At 43.9% G+C, this 22,485-nt stretch overlaps 1 protein-coding gene and 1 long non-coding RNA gene across 2 annotated transcripts in view; both read right to left on the bottom strand.

The window, feature by feature from the left end:
* Nucleotides 1–22,485, bottom strand: part of WWOX (WW domain containing oxidoreductase) — a 1,132,972-nt gene that overhangs the window by 578,393 nt on the left and 532,094 nt on the right. The window lies entirely within an intron of this gene.
* LOC126943993 (uncharacterized) overlaps nt 1–22,485 on the bottom strand; it is a 55,637-nt gene that overhangs the window by 25,547 nt on the left and 7,605 nt on the right. Inside the window, exon 1 of the long non-coding RNA XR_007721920.1 lies at nt 118–22,485. This exon is cut by the window's right edge and continues 7,605 nt beyond it. This is a non-coding gene — a long non-coding RNA (uncharacterized LOC126943993). The remainder of the gene's footprint in view (nt 1–117) is intronic.

Genomic DNA, 22,485 nt, shown 5'->3' with positions numbered 1-22,485 from the left:
AACCTCAGATGGTTCCTCCCCTGCTCCCGTAGGTGACCTACATGTGAGTGGGAAGGAAAACAGGTCCCAATCCCTGTTTGATGCACTTGGGAACACAGCCTGGGTTGCACCGCATACCGCAGCCTGCAGTCCTCTTGATGAATCATACATAAAGCGGAGAAGAAAGCCAGGCCTGCCAGCCCAACTTTGCACTTCACAGTGAAGCATAAAAGCACGCAGGAGGTAGCACAAGTTGCTTTCTTGAGAAGCGGGCCTTGCAGCAATCTGTTTATGAAAAGGAGGAGACCTTTGTAGTGGCATCTCTGAAGCCAGAGGCCTGCCAGCGTACTCATCAGAAACCCGCACAATGAAAGGTTGGAAACCAGTGTTGCTGTATGTTAGCTAGAGAACACAGGTGGGACCTAACCAAAGTTCTGAACTTGTGGTTCTGTTTTAAAGTCATGTGGTACAAAATGCAGTTTCACCTGCTAAGGCTTGAAGACAGGAAGGGTGGAGAGGGAGGGGTGAATAAAAAATCACAATCCAAGAGCTCCTAGGTTCAAATCCCTGCCCTGTCCCTGCCTAGCTGGGTATCCCCACAGAAGATACTTATGCTCTCCAATCCTTAACTTCTTCTTTTTTTGTTCTCTTTTGTTTTGTTTTGAGATGGAATCTTGCTCTGTCACCCAGGCTGGAGTGCAGGGGCACGATCTCGGCTCACTGCAACCTCTGCCTCCCAGGTTCAAGCGATTCTCCTGCCTCAGCTTCCCAAGTAACTGGGATTAGAGGCACACGCCACCACGCCCGGCTGATTGTGTATTTGTAGTAGAGATGGGGTTTCACCATGTTAGCCAGATTGCTCTCGAACTCCTGACCTCAAGTGATCCCCCATCTCGGCCTCCCAAAGTGCTAGGATTACAGGCGTGAGCCACCATGTCTGGCCACCTTAACTTCTTCATCTGTAAAATGGGGATAATAAATGTTCGATCCCTCCCCAACATGGTCCTACCTTTCTTTTACATGTAGGAGGCGTGGAGAAGGTGATCAGGTAAGAGTTTGCCCAAGTAGGCCAGGCGCGGGGGCTCACGCCTATAATCCCAGCACTTTGGGAGGCTGAGGCAGGCGAATGACCTGAGGACAGGAGTTCGAGACCAGTCTGACCAACATGGAGAAATCCCAACTCCACTAAAAATACAAAATTAGCTGGGCGTGGTGGCGTGTGTCTGCAATCCCAGCTACTCGAGAGGCTGAGGCAGAAGAATCACCTGAATCTGTGAGGCAGAGGTTGCAGTGAGCTGAGATAGCACCATTGCACTCCAGCCTGGGAGACAGAACGAGACTCTACCTAAAAAAATAAATAAATAAATAAAATAAAACAAAATAAAATTGGCCACGTAAGTAAGTGGAGGAAGAGAGGGTCTGTGGTAATGAGGAGGACACTAAGGGGTTATATCAACCCCTTCCTCATTTCTCCCACCCCTTTCTTGGCCTACACCCTCTTCAAAAAAATAACATTTAGGCCGGGTGCGGTGGCTCAAGCCTGTAATCCCAGCAATTTGGGAGGCCGAGACGGGTGGATCACGAGGTCAGGAGATCGAGACCATCCTGGCTAACACGGTGAAACCCCGTCTCTACTAAAAAATACAAAAAACTAGCTGGGTGAGGTGGCAGGCGCTTGTACTTCCAGCTACTCGGGAGGCTGAGGCAGGAGAATGGCATGAACCCGGGAGGCGGAGCTTGCAGTGAGCTGAGATCGCGCCACTACACTCCAGCCTGGGTGACAGAGCGAGACTCCATCTCAAAAAAAAATAAATAAATAAATAAAAATAACATCTGCGATGTAAGTAGGAAACTCCAAAAGAAAGGACTCAAATGCAGACGTAGCAGAATAACTCAATAATGACTCTAATACTTAGGGCATGCTGACCTACTCTGTGTCAAATACTATTCTACATGTTTTAGTTAATTATATCATTTATTCCTCACTCCCCTCCAAAACAATCCCTGGAAGCAAATACTAGTAGTATTAACCCCGTCGTACAGAGATACAAAAACAGCTCAGAAAGATGGGGTCGTTCTGCAACCTGTCACTTAATATGACAGAACTGGAATTCAACCCAGATATTTCTGACTCTTGATCTTAACTGTGTATCTATTAAGCAACTACTTGCAAATTTGCTAGTTTGACCTCCTCTGGATTTCATGGACCAAGAAGACTCTTTTTTTAGAAAGAATTGGGAGGTCCGAAATCAGGTTGTCAACTTTATTTTGTTTTTCCAAGTAAGGAGACTTAAAAAACATCTACCACCTCCAAACACTGTCATTTCATAAAAGACGGAATAATTTAAATCCGAAAGTGCATATAAGGCAGAAGTGCCAATAAAAAGAGAGCAAGCTTCTTCTACTTCTAATCACTTTGAAAAGAATATTTTGGCTGGGTGTGGTGGCTCACACCTGTAATCCCAACACCTTGGAAGACCCAGGTGAGCAAATTGCTTGAGCCCAGGAGTTAGAGACTAGCCTTGGCAACATGGTGAAACCCTGTTCCTACAAAAAACAGCCAGGCATGGTGGCGCACACATGTAGCCCTACCTGGAGGGCTAAGGCAAGAAGATCTCTTGAGCCTGAGAGGAGGAAGCTGCAGTGAGCCGAAATCATGCCACTGTGCTAGACCTTGGGTGACATAGCCAGAATCTATCTGAAAAATAAAAAATAATAAAAGAATATTTTAACACTGAGAATATCTGTTGAACATAATCTCAGAATAAAGGACAATCACATAAATAAAACTGATTTAGCTTTATATGAAACAAGTCATACATCTGTCCTAATTTTTCCACAGTTTGCCATAGTGGGAATATCTTGATGAGCGTCAATTAGAGTTCTCTTCTGGGGAGTGGATGCTGGCCCTGTCCAGCTCTGCCTCAGCAACCATGGGCAGAAATATTCTGATGTGGTGAGGCCTTGACACAAGCCATGAAGAATCTTGGGTGAGGAAGGGGTGGATGAGATGGCACAACTGACCTGCGTCCACTACTAAATGTGATCTGTATAGTTGTCCCTCAGTATCCAATGGGGACTGGTTCAAGGAACCCCCACCCCCCACCAAACACCAAAATCCACAAATGCTCAAGTCCCTGACATAAAATTGTATAGTATTTGCATATAATGTATGCAATCCTCCCGTATACTTTAAATCATCTCTAGATTACTTACAATACCTAGTACAATATAAACATGATATAAACAGTGGTTATGTTGGATTGTTTAAGGAATAAAGACAAAAAAAGCAGTTTGTATGTGTTCAGTACAGATACCACCCTCCGTGTATTTGTTTGAATGTTTTTAATCTGTCATTAGTTAAATCCACGGATGGAGAACCCAGAGAGAGGAAGGGCTGACTGCATATGGCCTCTTTCATTCTTTCAGTCAGTATTTGTTGGCTATTTTCTTGAGGTCTGGTCCCAACTATGTCTTAGGAATACAACTGTGTCAGGCACTGAAACTCCAGCTCAGGTTTGGTGGTTTACAAAGAGGACTCATAGGACTCAGCATATAGTCACACTCATGGCTGAGATTTATCACAGCAAAATGATGCAAGGCAAAATGAGCACAGGGAAATGGGGAATGAGGCGAAGTCTGGAGAAAACCCGGTACAAGATTCCATCTGGCCTCTTCCAGTGAAGTCACACAGGAGGAATTTAATTACTCCCCTAGAAATGAGCTATGAAAAGATGTATGAAGTATTGTCTACCAGGGAAATGTATTAGGGACTCAGTGTCCACAGTTTTTATTGGAAGCTGGTCATGTAGGCACCCTCTCTGGAGCATGTACCAAAATTCCAGCCTCCACAAAGGAAAGCAGGTATTCCACATGAGCCCTATTTTTGGTACAAGCAGTCTAGACACAGTGAGCCATCGTTATCTGATCTGGGAATGGCGACAGCCCTCCTAAAATCCAAGTTCCCAGATGCAGCCAAGAGCCAAGCTTGCAACAGGCTGCTGTACTAACTCCTTCCCACACAGCAACAGTGAGCAAAATAGGACCCTGGTGCCTGGCCTCATGAAACTTATAGTCAGGTGAGGAATACACAATCTTCATGCCAACATCATTCACTCATTCAACAATTATTTTTGATGACTCTCTATGGGCCAGTGACTGGTGGCAGATTCTCAATGAAATAGACTAAAATCCCTGCCCATGTGGAGCTTCAAGTCTACATGAGTGAGACATAGTAAGTGCTAAGGAGAAAATAGAAGCCAGGGAAGAGAAGTGGGGAGGACCAATATAGGTGCTGGAAAAGGGAAAATTAACTGAGTCTGGATAATTTTCTGTAATCTAAGTTAATTCTCTATTTCTAAAAATCTACTTCTTTGATAATTATCTAAAAATTGGAACTCGGTTAACTTTCTATTTCTAATTTTTTTTCCTATTTCTAAAAATCCACTTTTTTGGAATGAGTTCAAAGGAATACTTACATAAAAGACCCCTGCACCCCAGAGAAAGTGATGATCCATTTGAACCCTAAATGATGAGAAAGAGTTGACTAGCTAAAGCAGGATAGGAAGACTACTCTAGCAAAAGACAACAGCCAGTGCAAAGGCCCTGTGGCAAGGAGCAGGGTGGGTAACAGGTTCTTGGGGAAAGTGGTACAAAGTAAGCTGCAGAGGTTGGCAGGGGTCTTGCAGGCCCTGGAAAGGATCTTGTTATTTTATCCTAAGAGATATGGTGAGCCATGGAAGGGATTAAGCAGGGAGTGGCAAGTAGGGTGGTGACAAGATCAGATTTCTATTTTAGAGAAATGACTCCAGCTTCTGCCTGAGGAAGGGATTTCAAGAGAGTCAACAGGGGAAGCAGAGATGCCAGTGAGAAATCTTACCAACAACACTGCTATATATGGCACTAACTCAGATTTGCAATTCATCCTACATTGCTATCAAGTATGCTCCTGGGAGACAAAGGCTCCTAACCTCACCAGTATCTTCTGAACCCCATCCCTTGTGGAGGAAAAAAAAATACCCAAGAGAAAAGTCTTCCCATTTTTAGAGTGCTTTAAATGGCACAAGAACCCCAAAGGGAAAAGTTCAACATGGGAAAGCGAGCAGCGGTGCCCTCTGAAAAGTTTTAATTTTATTTTAACTTTGCTAAATCTACTTACATTCACATTTTGAAATATGTATGCACGATAAAACACTGCAGTTATGGTCTATTGGGTTAAAAATCCACTTTTTGGAACGGGTTCAAGGGAATACTTATATAAAAGACTTGAGAATGGAAAGTAATTCTGCAGATAAAATAGAACGGAAACATCTCCTAAATATGCCCCTTGTAAGATAAATGCACAATGAGGAGGGGGCCTGGGACCATCACTAATGCGAGATTCACAACAGTGGCCTCTTAATCCCTCACAAAACCAGCTGGAAGGGAAGCGCCTGGCTAGTCGTCGACATCAACATTCAGACTTTTCCAAAGGTCTCTCCTCTTCCTTTCATAATTCATTTGAAAGCAAGAAATTAAACCCGAATTTAACACAGTGAAATTCCATTCTAGCACACCACTCACAAAGCATAGGGTGACCATGGTGTTTATTTTGCAAAGTTCCAGACAAAGAGAGCTAAAAAAAAATTTGCTGGAATAAATCCATCAACAGGCATCTCAGTGCTTTTTCTGTGTAATTATCCTTATATGGGGAGGCATACAAAAAAAGGAAGAAAATATGGTTCTTATCCTTAAGAAGCTGGCAATCCTGTTAGGAGGGTACTTCTCAGCTCCATGTATCAGATCACCTCGGGAGCTTGACAGAAAGACTGATTCTCGGCACTCACAACTCCCTAACCCCAGACCTAGTATATCAGAATGGCCACACAGGGCTTGGGAATGTATATTTAGCGCAACCAAAGGGGATTCTGCTGGAAGGCTGAGATTCTGAAAACACTGAACTGAAAAGAAAGGGAAACTTCAGGAAACATTAGCACCATTCAATGTGACATGAGGGAGAGGCCTTAGTCCATAGTTGGCCAAACCTTCTACTCAAGGTAGCATTGCTTAGGCAGCAGCCATGATAATTCCAAGCATCCAGCCTTTGCTTTTACATCTCCAACAAAGGAAGCAGATCCTTGGTGTGAAGGTTCATTGCACTGTAGGGCCACCATCTACTGCCCCTTGAAAATCCTTACAAAATCTGACACGTCGTGTGTCTTTCTTTGGGTTAAACACAGTTTACTGAACTCCTCTTCACCCCTGGTCCTGAGGCTACTCTCCCAAGGATAAATGCCAGTTTGTCAACAGAGCTCTCAACAGGTGACACTCAAGGCAGAAAACAAGATTCCAGACAAGTTCTGGCCAATGCCAAATCCATGGGATTCTTGCCTCTCTTGATCCAGACATTTGATGTTGACTGACGTTGTCCAAGTTGGCATCATCTTGTCAGAGTCCAACACACCTGAAATCACTGCATACTCTGCTTTGCACCTTTTGTCTCGTAGACTTTTCCAAAATGAAATGGAGTTAACAGAGGTACCTCCATGTTGTTCCAGAATTTTCCCAGTATTAGCATCAAAGTTATTTATTTCTTGTCCCTGTCAATGACTCTTCTCTCCCCAGTTCACATTCATTCTTTGTCTTCCTATTTATAAGTCCAGTTTTTCCTCTTTCTTCTTTTTCATCTCCTTCTCTCTGTGATTTTACCAAGATTTCCAACAGAACACCCAAAGTCTCATTGGTTACTTCTTGTTGGCATCGTGGGCCATTATTCAAAGACTTATAGAATCATAGAATGTCAAGGTTGGAAGGGGCCTTGGAGACCAGCCATGGCAAACCCCTTGTCATAAAGTGAAGAAACCATGGTGTAGAGAGGACATAGGTAAAAATGAATTATCCGAGTTTGGGGTTGAGCCAAGATTAGGATTTGGGTCTTCTCTGTGCTGAGTAGTTTGTGATGGCCTCCCTTTGGGACTTAAAGACCTGGCTATGTGGCCAAGCAGGTTTGGAGGGCTATCCCCTGGGGAGGTATGGTAACAAACATACCTGGGGCTCTGGAGGAAAAGGGGCCTGAAAGGGGCCTAAATTATGCTAAGTAAAATGTAAAGTGGGAAAACTCACCCACACTGCCTACTGCTGTACCGTGATTTTTATTTAAAAAAAAAAAAAAAGAAGAATATGGCTGAGATTCCAGAAATAATAGTAGCATGTGGCCCTTTGTGTATGTATGAGGGGTGGGGAGGAGGGAAGAGGAGGCACAAAAAGCAAAAAAGGAGTGAAAACAAAACCAAAAATCACACCACACCGTGATGGGTGTACCTCACAAGAACACAGGAGCCAATAGCAGCAACTTTTGAAGGCCAAATTGTTCCCTCTGGAAAAATGTAAGCAACAAAATAAAGTAGTATAGGATTATAAGATAAAACATAAAAGTCCCTGAGTCTATCTTGATATAAATAAATGATTAAATAAATAAATGGGGGAGAAGAGACAAATATTCCATGCAGAATTCCAAGTAGTTTATTTAGATACTCTACCCTCGAAGAGTGAGAAGATTAAACCCCCACTCCACAAGCGTGAGCTGGGGAGAGCAACATTCCTCCAAAGAGAGGAGTGTGGAAAGTAGAGGGAAAGAATAAGTGTGCAGTGGAGAAATCTGATGAACACTACCTTGACCCAGTGAATCAAAGTCCCCATCAACAGTGAAGAGTCATGATGAAGGTGGACTGCTCGATATGATGTGATGACAACTGACCTCTGGGGTCTTCCTCCCTGAAATTCATTAACTCCAGTATGCTCGTGAGAAAAACATCCTACAAATCCCAACACAGGGGCATCCTACAGAATACCCGACAAGCACTCCTCAAAGCTGTCAAGGTCATCACAAAGATCACAAAGACAATTCTGAGAAACTGTCACAGCCAAGAAGAGGCTAAGGAGATCTGACAATTACATAAAGTGTGGTATCGTGCAAAAATTAGCTGAGCGTGGTAGTGCATGCCTGGGGTCCTGGCAGCTCGGGAGGCTGAGGCAGGAGAATCACTTGAACCTGCGAGGTGGAGGTTACAGTGAGCCAAGATTGTACCACTGCATTCCATCCTGGGCAAAAGAGCCAAACGCCATCTCAAAAAAAAAAAAAAAAAAAAACAAAAAAACAAAAAAAAAAAAGTGGTATCCTGGATGGGGTCCTGAACACAAAAAATCATTAGGTAAAAAAAAATTTTAAAAACCTAAAGCAGTATGTATAAACGATGGACTTTAGTTAATAACAGTATTAGGCTGGTATAAAAGAAATTGCAGTTTTTGCCATTACTTTTAAGTAATGGCAAAAACTGCAAAAGTAAAACCACATTACCTTTAATGGCAAAAACCACAATTACTTTTGCACCAACCTAGTATTATTATTAAGTATTACTTTTCATGGCAAAAACTTCAATTGCTTTTGCACCAACCTAATATATCAGTATCAATAATTTAATGTTAATAAATGTACCTAATAACATAAGATATTAAAATAACAGGATTAAACTAGATGTTACATACATGGGAACTTGGTACTAGAATCTTGATTTTTCTTTAAATCTAAAACTGTTCTAACAAATAAAGTCTGTTTCAAAAAATAAAACATGTACCAACTGAAATTAAACAACAGCACATAGGAAAGCATATGGCATCCTAGTAGTAGGTTGATTGTTTGGGGGGGAATTTCAGGTTCCAGTTACCCTCAAATGGAACATGCTGGCCTTGGATGGGGAGGCTCCAGGGAGTCCTCTCCTTTAGTAAGGAGCTCAGTCAGGGGAGCCATAGAGGGATTGAGGCTAAAGAGTGGGGCTGGGGCGGCGACCCCGGTGACCCCAGCCTAAAGGCAGAACTGCAGCTGTCCTCATAAAGCTGAGTTGTTAGATGATCCCTCAGCATGACTGGTGATGTTCTCCAGAAAAGTTTTAGTAGCTTAGGAATGGCAGCCAAGACTTCAGACAGCTTGAGACCTGCCATGTGTGGAAGTGACTACAAATCAAACAGAGTGCCAGGGAGGACACCTCTTCCCAAAGACACATTCTTGTTCCAGTGATGGAGGTAGAACTCAGGGTCAGCTGGGACATTAACCAGGCTGTGAAGGGGGCCATGATGTTCTTACCTTTTAGGTAAACTGAACAGGGCTTTGTGTGTACGCACTCCAGGTGAACATCACCTTTCATCACCATGCCAGCATTCAAAATCACATTCATACGATACCTGCTCCTTTAGGCAAACAAATTCAAGTCAGAAATCGTACAGGGAATAATACCTTCTCGTTCACCATTGTGTCGTTCTGCAATAAATAATTTCCAGCCAGGGTGCTGGAGAATTCCAAATGATAGACATATTATGTTCATGAAAGGTAACTTTGAGAAAAATCTTTCTGCAATAAAAGTGAGGGTTTTTTCCCCCCTTCCTGGCATCTGAGCTTGCCATAGAAATGAGTGATTTTCTGAATTTCTGCCAAGCTAGATGGGTTCAGTATGCTATTAGATTAGTCTGTTTATACAGAAACAGCCAAAAATAGGGAACACACAGAAGCTATTAAAGATATTGTCCTGTGAGGGCAAGATTTGAATGGTTTTCTTACTGCAAGTGGGAAATAAGATATGAGTCAGTATTAATGTGATAAAGAAGTTAATGCGTTCTAAAGCAAAACGTCCAATTCTTCATCTTGTTTCAGAGGTGACAATAAAAGGAACATCCAGACAATTATTTAGGGCTGGGTGAGCAGAGGAGGCAGAGAAACTTTGCAGAGCCCCTGCCAGTTGGAAATACATGTCTTTTACTATATAATGCTGGGGCACCCAGGGAGTTTTCGGAGGGGAACATGATTCTATGCCAAAAAAAAAAAAAAAAAAAAAAAAAAAGGATAAAAAAATAAATAAATAAAACAAGGTTTCAGAAATTCAAAAGCAAAATTCCAATTTCACTTTTGCCCTTGAGTTGCTCTGCAAACTAATGGAAATCATATGACCTGTTAGGTCAATGGGATTCAAGAAGGAGGGCATGTATTGAATTCTATGTGCAAGATGCTGTGGGTTCTTACTTTCCTCATCTATAAAGTGGATGGTGCAATCTGGACTTTGAAATCCCCTCATTTCTCCTCACTAAGTCCCAGCTTGACCTGTAGAGCAAAGACCTTGCCACATTCTGGTCACATGACCTGCTCCTGACGATATTTTATGCTATACAATATGTGACTCTGTAGGTGGAAGTGTGTTTAAATAATGTCCCTATGAATCTCAGTACTGTATATTATTTTCTTCTTCATAGTAGAAAATCATGAAAAATAGGACTTTCCTTAAAAAGCACACATTTTTTTTTTTTTTTTTTTTGAGACAGAGTCTCATTCTGTTGCCCAGGCTGGAGGTGCAGTGACGTGACTCAGCTAATAACATCAAGGCCCCTTTCACAACTTCGTTAATGTCCCAGCTGCCAAGGCACTCACTGCAATCCCTGCCTCTCGGGTTCAAGTGATTCTCATGCCTCAGCCTCTCAACTCGCTGGGATTAAAAGCACGTGCCACCATGCCTGGCTAATTTTTGTATTTTTAGTAACAGTGGGGTTTCAGCATGTTGCCCAGGCTGGTCTCGAACTCCTGACCTCAGGTGATCTGCCTGACTTGGTCTCCTAAAGTGCTTGAATGACAGGCATGAGCCACCATGTCTGGCCAAAGAGTAAAAGTTTCTTATAAGGTCATCAAATTCCTGTCTCTCCTCTGAAACCTGGTGAGTAACTTAGAACTTGCTGTGCAGCCAAATGTTCAGTCTCTGTCTACTATTCAGGGTGTATTCATTTTCTATTGCCATGTAACAAATTACCAAAAGCTTAATAGCTTAAAGCCACATACATTTATTATCTTAAAGCTTCCATAGGTCAGGAGTCTGGGCATAGCTGAGCTGGATTCTCCATCCAGGGTCTTCCCAGGTAGAAATCTAGTTGTCTGGTGGGGCAGTGGTCTCATCAGCGGCTTGACTGGGGATGGTCAATCACCTTCAAGCACCCTTAGGTTGCTAGTGAAACTCATTTCCTTGTGGTTATAGGACTAATGCCCTCATTTTCTTGCTGGCTTCTTTAGGGCACTCTCAGCTCCTGGAAGCCAACTGTAGTTCCTTACTGCAAGACAGCTTACTTTCTCAAAGCCAGCAATGGAGAGACAGTCTCTCTTATTTTACCTCCTCTTTAAGGGATTTTCCCTAAAGTCAGGCCCACCCAGGATGATCCCCCTTCTCAGTAACTCAAAATCTGTCTCATTTAAGACCTGAATGGTATTTCCAAAAGCCCTTCGCTTTGCCACATAGTGTAACCTAATCTAAAAACTTACATCCTATTATCTTTTTCATATTCTGTTGGCTAGAAATGAGTCCCATGTCCCACCTACATTCAAGGTTGGGGAGGGGTGATCACATCAGGCCTTGGATACCAGGAGGTGGGGTATCACTGAGGCCATCTTAGGGTCCATCTGCCAAACAGAGGAAGAAACTACAAGTGTTCACATTTTTTTTTTTTTTTTAAAGATGGAGTTTCGCTCTTGTCACCTAGGCTGGAGTGTAATGGCATGATCTCGGCTTACTGCAACCTCTGCCACCTGGGTTCAAGCAATTCTTATGTCTCAGTCTCCTGTGTAGCTGGGATTACAGGTGTACACCACCAAGCCTGACTAATTTTCTATTTTTAGTAGAGGTGGGGTTTTACCATGTTGACCAGGCTGGTCTGAAACTCCTGACCTCAGGTGATCTACCCACCTCGGCATCCCAAAGTGCTGGGATTACAAGCTTGAGCCACTGCGCCCAGCCACAAGGGTTCATTTTATCAGAGTAGGGTCAGAATTTATCTAAGCATGAGCTTAGAAACTTGGTGCAGGAGGAGAGAAGAATGGAAAGAAAAAGGATAGAATCCCAAATTTTGTCCAAATAGTCATATTTTTTCAAGGTTTTCCTAAAATTATATGCTGCCCAGGTATGATGTAATAAAATACAGGTATGTTTAGAATGCACAGTTAAACTTCAGCAACTGACAACTGGGTAGCCAAAACTTTTCTTCAACTAGCACAGGAATGACATTAGACATCCAGGAGCACTAAAACAGGACAAGTTTAAAGACAAACCTACATTCAGTTGTCTAAAAGATTAGAACAACATGGCTGGGCACAGGGGCTCATGCCTGTAATCCCAGCAATTTGGGAGGCCGAGGAGGGTGTATCACGAGGTCAGGAGATCGAGACCATCCTGGCTAACACAGTGAAACCCCGTCTCTACTAAAACATACAAAAAATTAGCAGGGCATGGTGGCGGGCACCTGTAGTCCCAGCTACTCAGGAGACTGAGGCAGAATAGCGTGAACCCGGGAGGCGGAGCTCGCAGTGAGCTGAGATTGCACCACTGTACTCCGGCCTGGGCAACAGAGCAAGACTCTGTCTCAAAAAAAAAAAAAAAAAAAATTAGAACAACACAAGCTTAAAGGTGCAAGTGAATCACTGAATATGTCGGCCAATGAAAGCCAAGTTCGGAGGCTACCAAATACAAGTAAAATGGAAATGTATCTGGGTGGAGGTAGAGATGCAACTGGAAGAAGAAAATAATAACCAACTCTAAGAGGGAAAAAATAAATCAGTTACCAGGGGAGACATGAAAGGGGTGAGGATGAGGAAGTAAGACAGCAGCAGCAAACTGCCCACTAGGAGGAACTGGGTGGGTTGTGAGTAGGGGGCTAGCAGGGGGCATGAAAAGATAGAACCATGAGTTAATGGAAAGTTCAGTTAACTAGAATGATATGCCAGGTTAAGTACAATTCCACCGAGCTTGGCAGCCTTATTCTGGCCATTAACTTTAATGTTTCGCAGATCCCCGGCATTTTCACAGGTGTGAGTTAAAACCATCTGGTTTCTGCACTATACCCTGCCCATTAAAACCCGGCATCTTCAAAGATAAATCGTGGACCAAGGTGGCAGCAGGAGAAGAGAAAGGAAGTTAAAGGCTGCCACAGGCTTTACCTTCGACAGAAGGAGCCTTTCAACAGCCTTTGAGTTGGATGATTTTGAAATTGCAATGTAGAAAAAAATAAAAATACAGTGACATGCTTTAATCTCCAGAAACACAATCTGGGTAAATCAATTACTGAGAAACAAAATCCCAACCAAATATATGCAATGCGTAGTGACCTGGACATGAAAACTGAAAGAAAGAAAGTGAGGAGGAAATCCACATCTAAAAGTATGTCTTTATAGTAGTCATATTTATAAATTTGACACACTTGCCAGCAGAGCTTACTAAAGATTATTTCTATGCAAATATGCATTTGCTAACCCATCAGTGTGCAAAAAGGAAAAAAAAAAAACATAGTTCTTGAAAATCAATTCTTGTGTAGTACAAGTACATCAAGAAGCAGGAAGTGTACTGATAAATATAAAAATGTGCCAAATTTTCAAACTTCTCAGGGACAAGAGTCCCAGATAAAGTGGCAGAAGACATGAAACTGTCACACACTGCCCACTGTCTAGTATCTAGTCTGGATAGGGTACATGACAAAGGCACCTCTGCCAGTGATACAGCTATCTTCTCCCATCCAGGGACCAAGCTCTGGCCTTGAAATGGTTAATCTAAGCACCTGATTGACAGGAGGTACCATCCAGGGATTCTACACTGATAATCAGCAGGTTCTTAGCAGAAAACCATGGGCCAATCCTCTTCAGTATCTTCACAAATAGCCCTCCTAACAGCACAATTAAAACAGCTTGCTGCTTCTTGGTTAGGCCAGTTCCTTAGATTTCTCATTTCAGAAACCAAAAAGTATAGTAGTAGTATTCATCCTTCTCACCATTAGCTACTAAGTACACCATCCTCATCAACTGTGTCCTGAATACTGTCTTAGGTATTCTAATTCATTATTAATTAGAGATGATCTTCCATCTGGCAGAAGAGGAAGCTGATTAGTCTCATTTTCTGTGTTACATGGTTAATCAGGAGTACTGCACAGGCCACAAGAACTCAGATAAAGATAAGGTCTATGGTTCTGCTACTTTTATTTTTTTAATTAATTAAATTTTTTTTTTTTGAGATAGGGTCTCACTCTGTTGCCCAGGCTAGATGGAGCACAATGGTGCAATCATGGTTCAACCTCCCTAGCTCAAGTGATTCTCCTGCCTCAGCCTCCTGAGAAGCTGGGACCACAGACATGTGCCACAATGCCTCATTTTTTGGTTTGTTTTATTTGGCTAGAGATGGGGTCTCATGATGTTGCCCAGATTGGTCTCCAACTCTGGCCTCAAGTGACCCTCCCAACTTGGACTCCTGAAGTGCTGGCTTTACAGACATGAGCCACCACGCCCAGCTCACATGGTTCTTTTTACCATCACTATTGCCTCCATTTACTTCTATATTTAACAAATTGTATAATAAAATTGAGATTAGAAGTGGCATCACAGCAGGAGCTGCAAGGAGACAAGAGGAGGTTGGCAGGATCCTGTAATTATCCTGTGTATAACATGTGGGTGCTGGTCACCCATGTGCAGGGAGTGTGTGCACATTTCTTGAGATATACACCTGGAATGTGTGCCCTTTTCTGCTTGCATTACACCTTTTTTTTTTTTTTTTTTTTTTTGAGATGGTGTCTCACTCTGTTGCCCAGCCTGAAGTGCAGTGGTAATCTTGGCTTACTGCAACCTCTGCCTCCCAGATTCAAGCGATTCTCACATCTCAGCCTCCAAAGTAGCTGGGACTACAGGGGCACGCCACCATGCCTGGCTATATATATACATACATATATACACACACACACACACACACACACACACACACACACATATATACACACATATATAGGCCATTGGCCAGGCTGGTTTCAAATTCCTGACCTTCAGTGATCCTCACAGCTCAGCCTCCCAAAGTGCTGGAATTACAGACATGAACCACCACACCTGACCTAAAACTTAAATAAAGAGTTGAGGAAACCTTGCCCAGCAATTTCAGTATCTTAGTTAAAGTCTTTGTTCTTGCAGCAACAGTCGGAGTTGTGCCTTTCTCTGACTCCAAGGCCTCTTACTTGGAGAAGATCCATGCTGGGCACATCCAAGGTGTCCACATACAGCCTGTCAACTAGGTCTGAGTGTTTGGTCATTGACCGATACAGGCCACAGGGCTACGACTGCAAGCTTCCTTCTCTTCCTCTTAGGTCTCAGGTGGGGAAGACGGGGATGGGGGGGAATTCTCTCATGAGTCATTATACATATTACAAGGAGGAAAGCAATTCTAGCTTTGTTCCCCCAGATCAAACACGGATGCTGTTGAGAAGAGGTCTCTTATGAGCCGTACTGTGTCCCAAACTTTGTATGCTGAAGCCCGAAGCCCCAGTACCTCAGAATGTGACTGTATTTGGAGACAGAGGCTTCAAAGAGATAGTTCAGGTAAAAATAAAGTCACTACAGTAGACCCTAATCCAATATGACCAGTGCCCTTACAAGAAGAGGCCGTAAGTATGCAAACCCACATATGTATCTTCTTGTGGTCTTCCACGAGAAGATAGAGAAGATGGTCAACTACAAGCTGGGGGGACGGCCCAGAGAGAAACTAACCCTACTGACACCTTGACCTTGCACTCCCAACATCCAGAAGTGTGAGGAACTACATTGCTGTTGTTTAAGTCACCTGACCTGTGGTATTTCTACAGCAGCCCAGGCAAAATAATACAAGGTCCAGAGTAAGAACTGCCTCAGTGCTTTTCTATTTGAGATGGACAGAGGTTTGAGAGCAAGGACTTTAGAGTCAGAGAGATCGGGACTCAAGTCCCCAATTTGTCCTGTGGTCTTCAGTAAGTCATTTCCTGCCTCCCAGCCTTGTGTCTCTCAGAGGCAGAATGTGGAGAGTCATGGCCTCTTAGGCTTGTCATGAAAATTTAATTCAAAAACACATGAACAGCACCGAACACCACATCTGGCTCATAGTAGGGGCTCAATAAACACTAATTGTTAATGTTATTCATACGAATGATAATATAATGAAGATTAAAAGTCCTTTCGACTCACAGTTTGTTATAAAGATGGGCAGTGTGCACATGAAAAGGTGCTAGGCAGAGGTAGATTAGTATTTTGATTGACAGAAATGTCAAAATACAGCAAGACAGCATTATTCCATCATCCAAATAAACATTAACGGAGTTCCTGGGATGCCGGAAGCACTGTGCCGATGGCGCCGAGGAGTGAGAAGCCCGAGATAGCACAGAAAAGACGGCCATGCACGAAGATTTCCTGGGACTGGGAAGAATGAGGTGGGGCCCCACTGGACTACCTGAGCGCCATGCAAGCTTGTGGAGCAGGGGGACTCACTTCTACCATGGGGTTGGGGGATACCCCTCAGGGATTTTCACCTGCTTTCCTCAGAAAACACACAAGCACATCCTCAGAGAAAGCCATGGGTGCTTCTTTATGTGGCTGCTTAAGTCCGCCACCTGAGCTCAGCAAAGTCACTGCACTGAGCATTGTGAATGAATGATCAATTTCATGGAATGCTCGAGCAAAGCAGCAAAGCCACAGTATGGTCTTTGTTTTTTGGATACAGGGTCTCTCTTTGTGGCTCAGGCAGGAGTGCAGTGGTGAGATCTCGGCTCACTGTAACCTCTGCCTCCCGGGCTCAAGTGATCCTTCCACCTCAGCCTCTTGAGTAGCTGGGGTGACAGGTGCATGCCACCACACCCAACTAATATTTTGTATTCTTAGTAGACGTGAGTTTCACCATGTTACCCAGGCTGGTGTTGAACTCCTGGCCTCAAGCGATCCACCTGCCTTGGCCTCCCAAAGTGCTGGGATTACAGGCATGAGCCACCACACCCGGCCTGTCACCTTTTAAAGACTAAATTGACCAGTTGATGTGGAGGGTTGAACAGAATGTCCAGGCTATTTATATGGCCGTGTGTATGTGAATGATACGTGGTAAGGCTGCCAGAATCACCAGGCTGGGTTTTGTTTCTTCTCAGATCGTGTCTATTATCTTAAATGTGTCTCTTATTAAAGCAGAATGAACATTATAAAACATTATTGTGGTTTGAATGTGTACCCCCAAAATTTATATGTTGAAATTCTAACCCCCACAGTGGTGATATTAGGAAGTGGGGACTTTGGGAGGTAATTAGGTCATGAGAGTGACGGCTTCCTGAGTGGGGTTAGTGCCCTTTTTACTTTATCACTATTATTATTCTTGATAGAGTCTCCCTCCGTCTCCCAGACTGGAGCCCAGTGGCACCATCTCAGCTCAGTGCAACCGCTGCCTCCCAGTTCAAGCAATTCTGCCTCAGCCTTCCGAGTAGCTGGGATTTACAAGTGCGAGCCACCAAGCCTGGCTAATTCTTTATTTTTAGTAGAGATAGTGGTTCACCACGTTGGCCAGGCTGGGCTCAAACTCTTGACTTCAAGTGATCCATCTGCCTCGGCCTCTCAAAGTGCAGAGATTACAGGCGTGAGCCACCGCGTCCGGCCATTAGTGCCCTTTTAAAAGAGACCCCAGAGAGTTGCCTCAACCCTTCTACCAGGTAAGGAAATAGCAAGATGATGGACATCTATGAGATCAAAAGCAGATCCTCAGCAGACACTGAATCTGCCAGTGCCTTCATCTTGGACTTCTCAGCCTCTGGAACTGTGAGAAATACATTTCCGCTGTTTATATATTATTCAGTCCATGGCATTTTGTGATAGCAGCCCATAAAAACTAAGACAAACATCCTACTTGCTCATATAATTGAAAAAACAAAAGTGCGTGTGTGCTTGTGTGGCCATGGGAATGCTTACACATGGCGGCGAAAGCCAAAGACAGTTGTTACCAATACCCTTTCCAGGCCAAAGACACAGAGTAGGAAATTCTACTTGGAAAGTGAGAATAGCTAATGTTATCTTCTTAAAGATTATCCTGGCCGGGCGCGGTAGCTCATGCCCGTAATCCCGCACTTTTGGAAGCTGAGGTGGGCGGATTACAAGGTCAGGAGATAGAGACCATCCTGGCTAACACAGTGAAACTCTGTCTCTACTAAAAATACAAAAAGTTAGCCAGGCATGGTGGCAGGTACCTGTAGTCACAGCTACTCAGGAGGCTGAGGCGGGAGAATGGCGTGAACCCGGGAGGAGGAGCTTGCAGTGAGCCGACATTGCGCCGCTGCACTCCAGCCTGGGCAACAGAGCAAGACTCCGTCTCAAAAAAAAAGAAAAAAATCCTATTGATTTCCTAAGACAGCATTTCTTCCCTCTTTTTCTTTCAACAACTACTTTTTGTTTATTTGTTATATACTTATTTCATTTATTTTTTGGAAATGGGGTCTTGCTCTGTTGCCCAGGCTGGAATGCAGTGGTGCAAACATAGCTACAGCAGCCTCCAACTTTCGGGCTCAGGGGATTCTCTTGCCTCGCCTTTCCAGTAGCCCCAGGTAGCTGGGACTAGAGTTGTGCACCACCACACCCAACTGATTTTTAAATTTATAGTAGAGATGGGTCGTGCCCAGCCTGGTCTTGAATTCTGGATCTCAGGAGATCCTCCTGCCTCAGCCTCCCTACGTGTTGAAATTACAGATGTGAGGTGTGGTGCCCAGCCCCAAAAACCTCTTTTTACCCAGCTATATACCAGGTACCCAGTCATGGAGAAGAAGCGAAGGCAGCCCGTGTCCTACAGGACCTGATGTCTGTAGCAGAGCCTGCAACTTAGGATCTCCCATTAGCACCTTTGACAGTCATGATGCCCTATCAAATAATGCAGAGTTTCTATAATGTTATTACTTAGCTTACAACCTCCAAAAAAAATGGCAGACATATGATCATTTTAATTTAGCTAAAAATATAAATTGTACAAATGATTTTACACATAGAATTTCACCAGAGTGTCCCCAGACTCAGGACCACCCCCTATTTCTGAACTGACAATGCATTAGCCCTACCTTCTAGCAAGATTAGGGAGGGAGCTGTATATAACACAGCCCAGAGCAAAAGATTATTAAATATGTGTCGACTGATTAAACCAAGCATCACAAAGAGCTATGGAGAAGGAAAATCTAAGAATGCATTTAAAAGACAGGTTGATGGGTGCAGCGAACCACCACGGCACACGTATACCTATGCAACAACTCTGCATGTTCTGCCCATGTATTTCAGAACTTAAAGTACAATTTTAAAAAAATTTTTTAAAAAAAAAACAAATAAAAAGAAAACTCTTTCAATATTTCCGGAGTATACATAAAATACATCAAGGCCGAGCATGCTGTTGGCCCCCTGACCCCTTCAGGTAGCCTTAGTATCAAAAAGGCGAGTCCCTGGAACTGGACTAAGGTGGAGGGGGTGGTCCCTCATCTGCCATACACCTATGTCCCTCTAGCTCAAAGACCCATATATTTTCCTGAAATTAAGAGATTGACACCAACAGGTGTTGAATCTGCTACCCAGGGTCAGCTTCTGGAATGACACGGAAGTGAGGCCAGCAGGACAGACATCGTGAACAGGGTGGATCTGGTCTGGCCCAGAGGACCTGCCGCCATCACCCCCAGCCAGAGTACAGGAGATACCTCAGGGCCCCGGCCCAAAGGCGGTAATCTGGACTCAGAATAAATGACGCGTTGAAGAGATGACAAGCATGATTTTACCAAAAACAAAACAGTACACACATAAATAGACCACGTCATTATACTTGACTCCCTCTGCTTTGTGCATCTATTTCTCTACATGCCCAAGCTGAAAGGACTCTGTGAAACCCAAAAGCCTGTCAACACAGTTATTTGAATAACCATTTGATGGCAAAATCTATCTACAGTTGACAGAAGTTACTTATCCCATTGAGTGTGAATATTCATTCATTTTGATGTGAGATATTCACGTGCTTAATTACAAGGTGCTGCCGCCAGGGGTGACACAACACGCAAGGTTCAGTGCATTTTCTGCAAAGAGCCAGAGAGTAAATATTTTAGGCTTTGTGGGCATACAGCTACTATGGTGACTACTCAGCTCTGCCACTGTAGCTGAAAGCAGCCATGGGCAGTATGTAAACCAATGGGTATAGCTGTATAGCAATAAAACTTTATTTACAAAAACAGGCCAGATGTGGCCTATGGGCTGTGAATTTGCTGACCCCTGTAATACACAGAATATGCAGTGTATTCTCTTCTTACAATTTGAAAACTTCTGATTTCTGAAACACATCTGGCCTCCAAAGTTTCCGATAAGGGGTTGGGGTCTTGTTCCCATTTTTGAAAGCATTCTTGGCTGGAAAGTTCTTTACAAAGAGCTGGGGTCTTCTTCCAATCAGTGCTTAGCTAGCTTTCCCAGGCATTGTGCAGCCATCTCTAGCAATACTTACACAACAACAGTAGTGGTGACTGCAACTGGAATCCGGAATTCAGGCGTGTTGAACTGGTGGAGAACACCCACTATGGGTCAATTCCATCAGATGATTTGCATGCAGGTTTTGTAGAGGGAGAAAGCGTAAATGCCCCTTGTGAGCTTGGGGAGGAAACTGGCAGGAGAGCGATTCTGCCAGAGCTAGGTTTCCCAGATGACCCTCATAGACACCAATCTGGTTTCAAGAGGAGCCTTATGACAGGGACACTCAGGCAGCCCCAGGGTCCAGATGACCAAGTATGACACCACATGAGGACAGCTCACTCATCAGGAGTTCAAGGAACACACTGGGGCTTCCATATGCTCATGTTTCTGAAACAGTGATCCCTGCCCTAGGCCTGGAGAAGGCAGTGGTCTTGGGAATGGCAGGAAATGGGCCCTGGGCACAGACGTTAATGTGGTCAGGAGTGATAGGCGCCAGCAGCAGCAGGCATGGAGGGGAGCCCTCACATGTCATCGTGAGCAGAGGAACAAGTGGGAAGGTCTCATGTGAGACAAGTTGAGGGCAAAAATCATGAGTTACTAAAGCACAGTCTCTCTATGAACTCTCAAGAGGCACCTCTTGGGGAGCCCATAAGTATCAGGTGGTGTTCTGAGAAGGACAAGGTCATAGATCCACAGGTGGGTGAAAGCCAAGGTTGGTAGTGACCCCAGAGCATGTGGGAACAAATGAGACACATAGTAATATTTACTATTACTTGAGCGCTCATGTTATCCTAAGAGGACTATGCTGAATGCCTTAGAGATGGGGGTTCTAATCCTTATAGCAATCCTGCAAAGTAAATATTGTAGCCTTCATTTCATAGGTGAAAAAATTAACACGGGCTGGGTGGGGTGGCTCATGCCTGTGATCCCAGCACTTTGGGAGGCTGAGGCTGGAGGATGGCTTGAGAGGCCAGGAGTTTGAGATCAGCCTGGGCAACACAGCAAGTCTCCATCTCTACAAAAACTAAAATTAAAAATAGCCAGGTATGGTAGTGTACGACTGCAGTCCTAGTTGGGAGGCTGATGTGGGAGGAATGCATGAGTCCAGGAGTTCCAGGCTGCAGTGGATTATGATTGTACACTACACTCCAGCCTAGGCAGAAGACTGAGACTCTGTCTAAAAAACAAAACAAAAACCTACATCATGTGCCAAGAGCTGCCCGTCCCTGCAGACAAAAGGCTGGGCCCCAGATGTCTGACTCTGAGGCCTACACCATGCTGCCTACCATAAGAGAGATGGGCTCTCCCTCATAGGATGACGGATCAAATGTTTGGACACAAAGAGCTTGTCTAACTTCAAGTTTTATCTCCTTTAGAAATCACCATCCAAGTCACTTTGCCATCCTTCACAAACCTTCAAGGGCCCTTGCAATTGCTTTTCATTCTTGTCCATTTACACCTCTTTGTCAGAATTACTCTTGGGAAACAGTGCTCTCCAAAGAATACGTCCTCACTGTGCTGTAAGCAAAGTCTGGCCCAAAAGGAGTAGGTGATACAAGCTTCCTCACTTCCATCTCCTATCTACCAACACTAAAGAATCCTAAAGGATATGCCAGGTGCACACCAGAATCCAACTTGCTTGAGAAGTCTAAGTCTTCAGCCAACGCGCGTTGAATCTTCTTGACCCCATCTGTGGGCTAGGCTGTATTGCTCTTCCGTTATTTGCTACCCTTCCTGTAGCCCATTGGCATCTTCTACATGATTTGCTTCAGCCAATGGAATGAGAGAAGCAACGCCACACCCCTTCCAAAGTAGAAACTTTAAGATCCTTTGATCTGACCACTGTTCTTTTTCTTTTCCTTGACAACAACATGTTCCTTGACTGAAGTTGATACTGGAGTGAGGTCAGAGCAGCAGCCAACCATCAGGCAACATGCATCAATATGAGAAATACATATGAGTTGTTGAAAGCAGTGATATTTGGAGCTGTTTGTTCTGCGTAAACATTCATGCAGAGGCTGGCTAATGCAGCGCCCAACTTATCATTTTCCCAAACACATTGCCAAAATGACTCTCTGAAATTGAGACTAAGCTTCTTGGTCTTGCTTAGGGCAGTATGGTCATAGAGAGCTGGCCAGTACCTCCCATAAGTGTCTGTGGGAAGAAGGAGGGCAGGGAGGCCTCCAGGGAGGCAGAGCAGTCATGACCAGGCTCATTTCACA

The sequence above is a fragment of the Macaca thibetana genome, chromosome 20 (assembly GCF_024542745.1).
Source record: "Macaca thibetana thibetana isolate TM-01 chromosome 20, ASM2454274v1, whole genome shotgun sequence".
Taxonomy (NCBI): Eukaryota; Metazoa; Chordata; class Mammalia; order Primates; family Cercopithecidae; genus Macaca; species Macaca thibetana.
The sequence above is the reverse complement of the archived record's forward strand: the minus strand, read 5'-3'. Positions and strand labels throughout refer to the sequence as shown.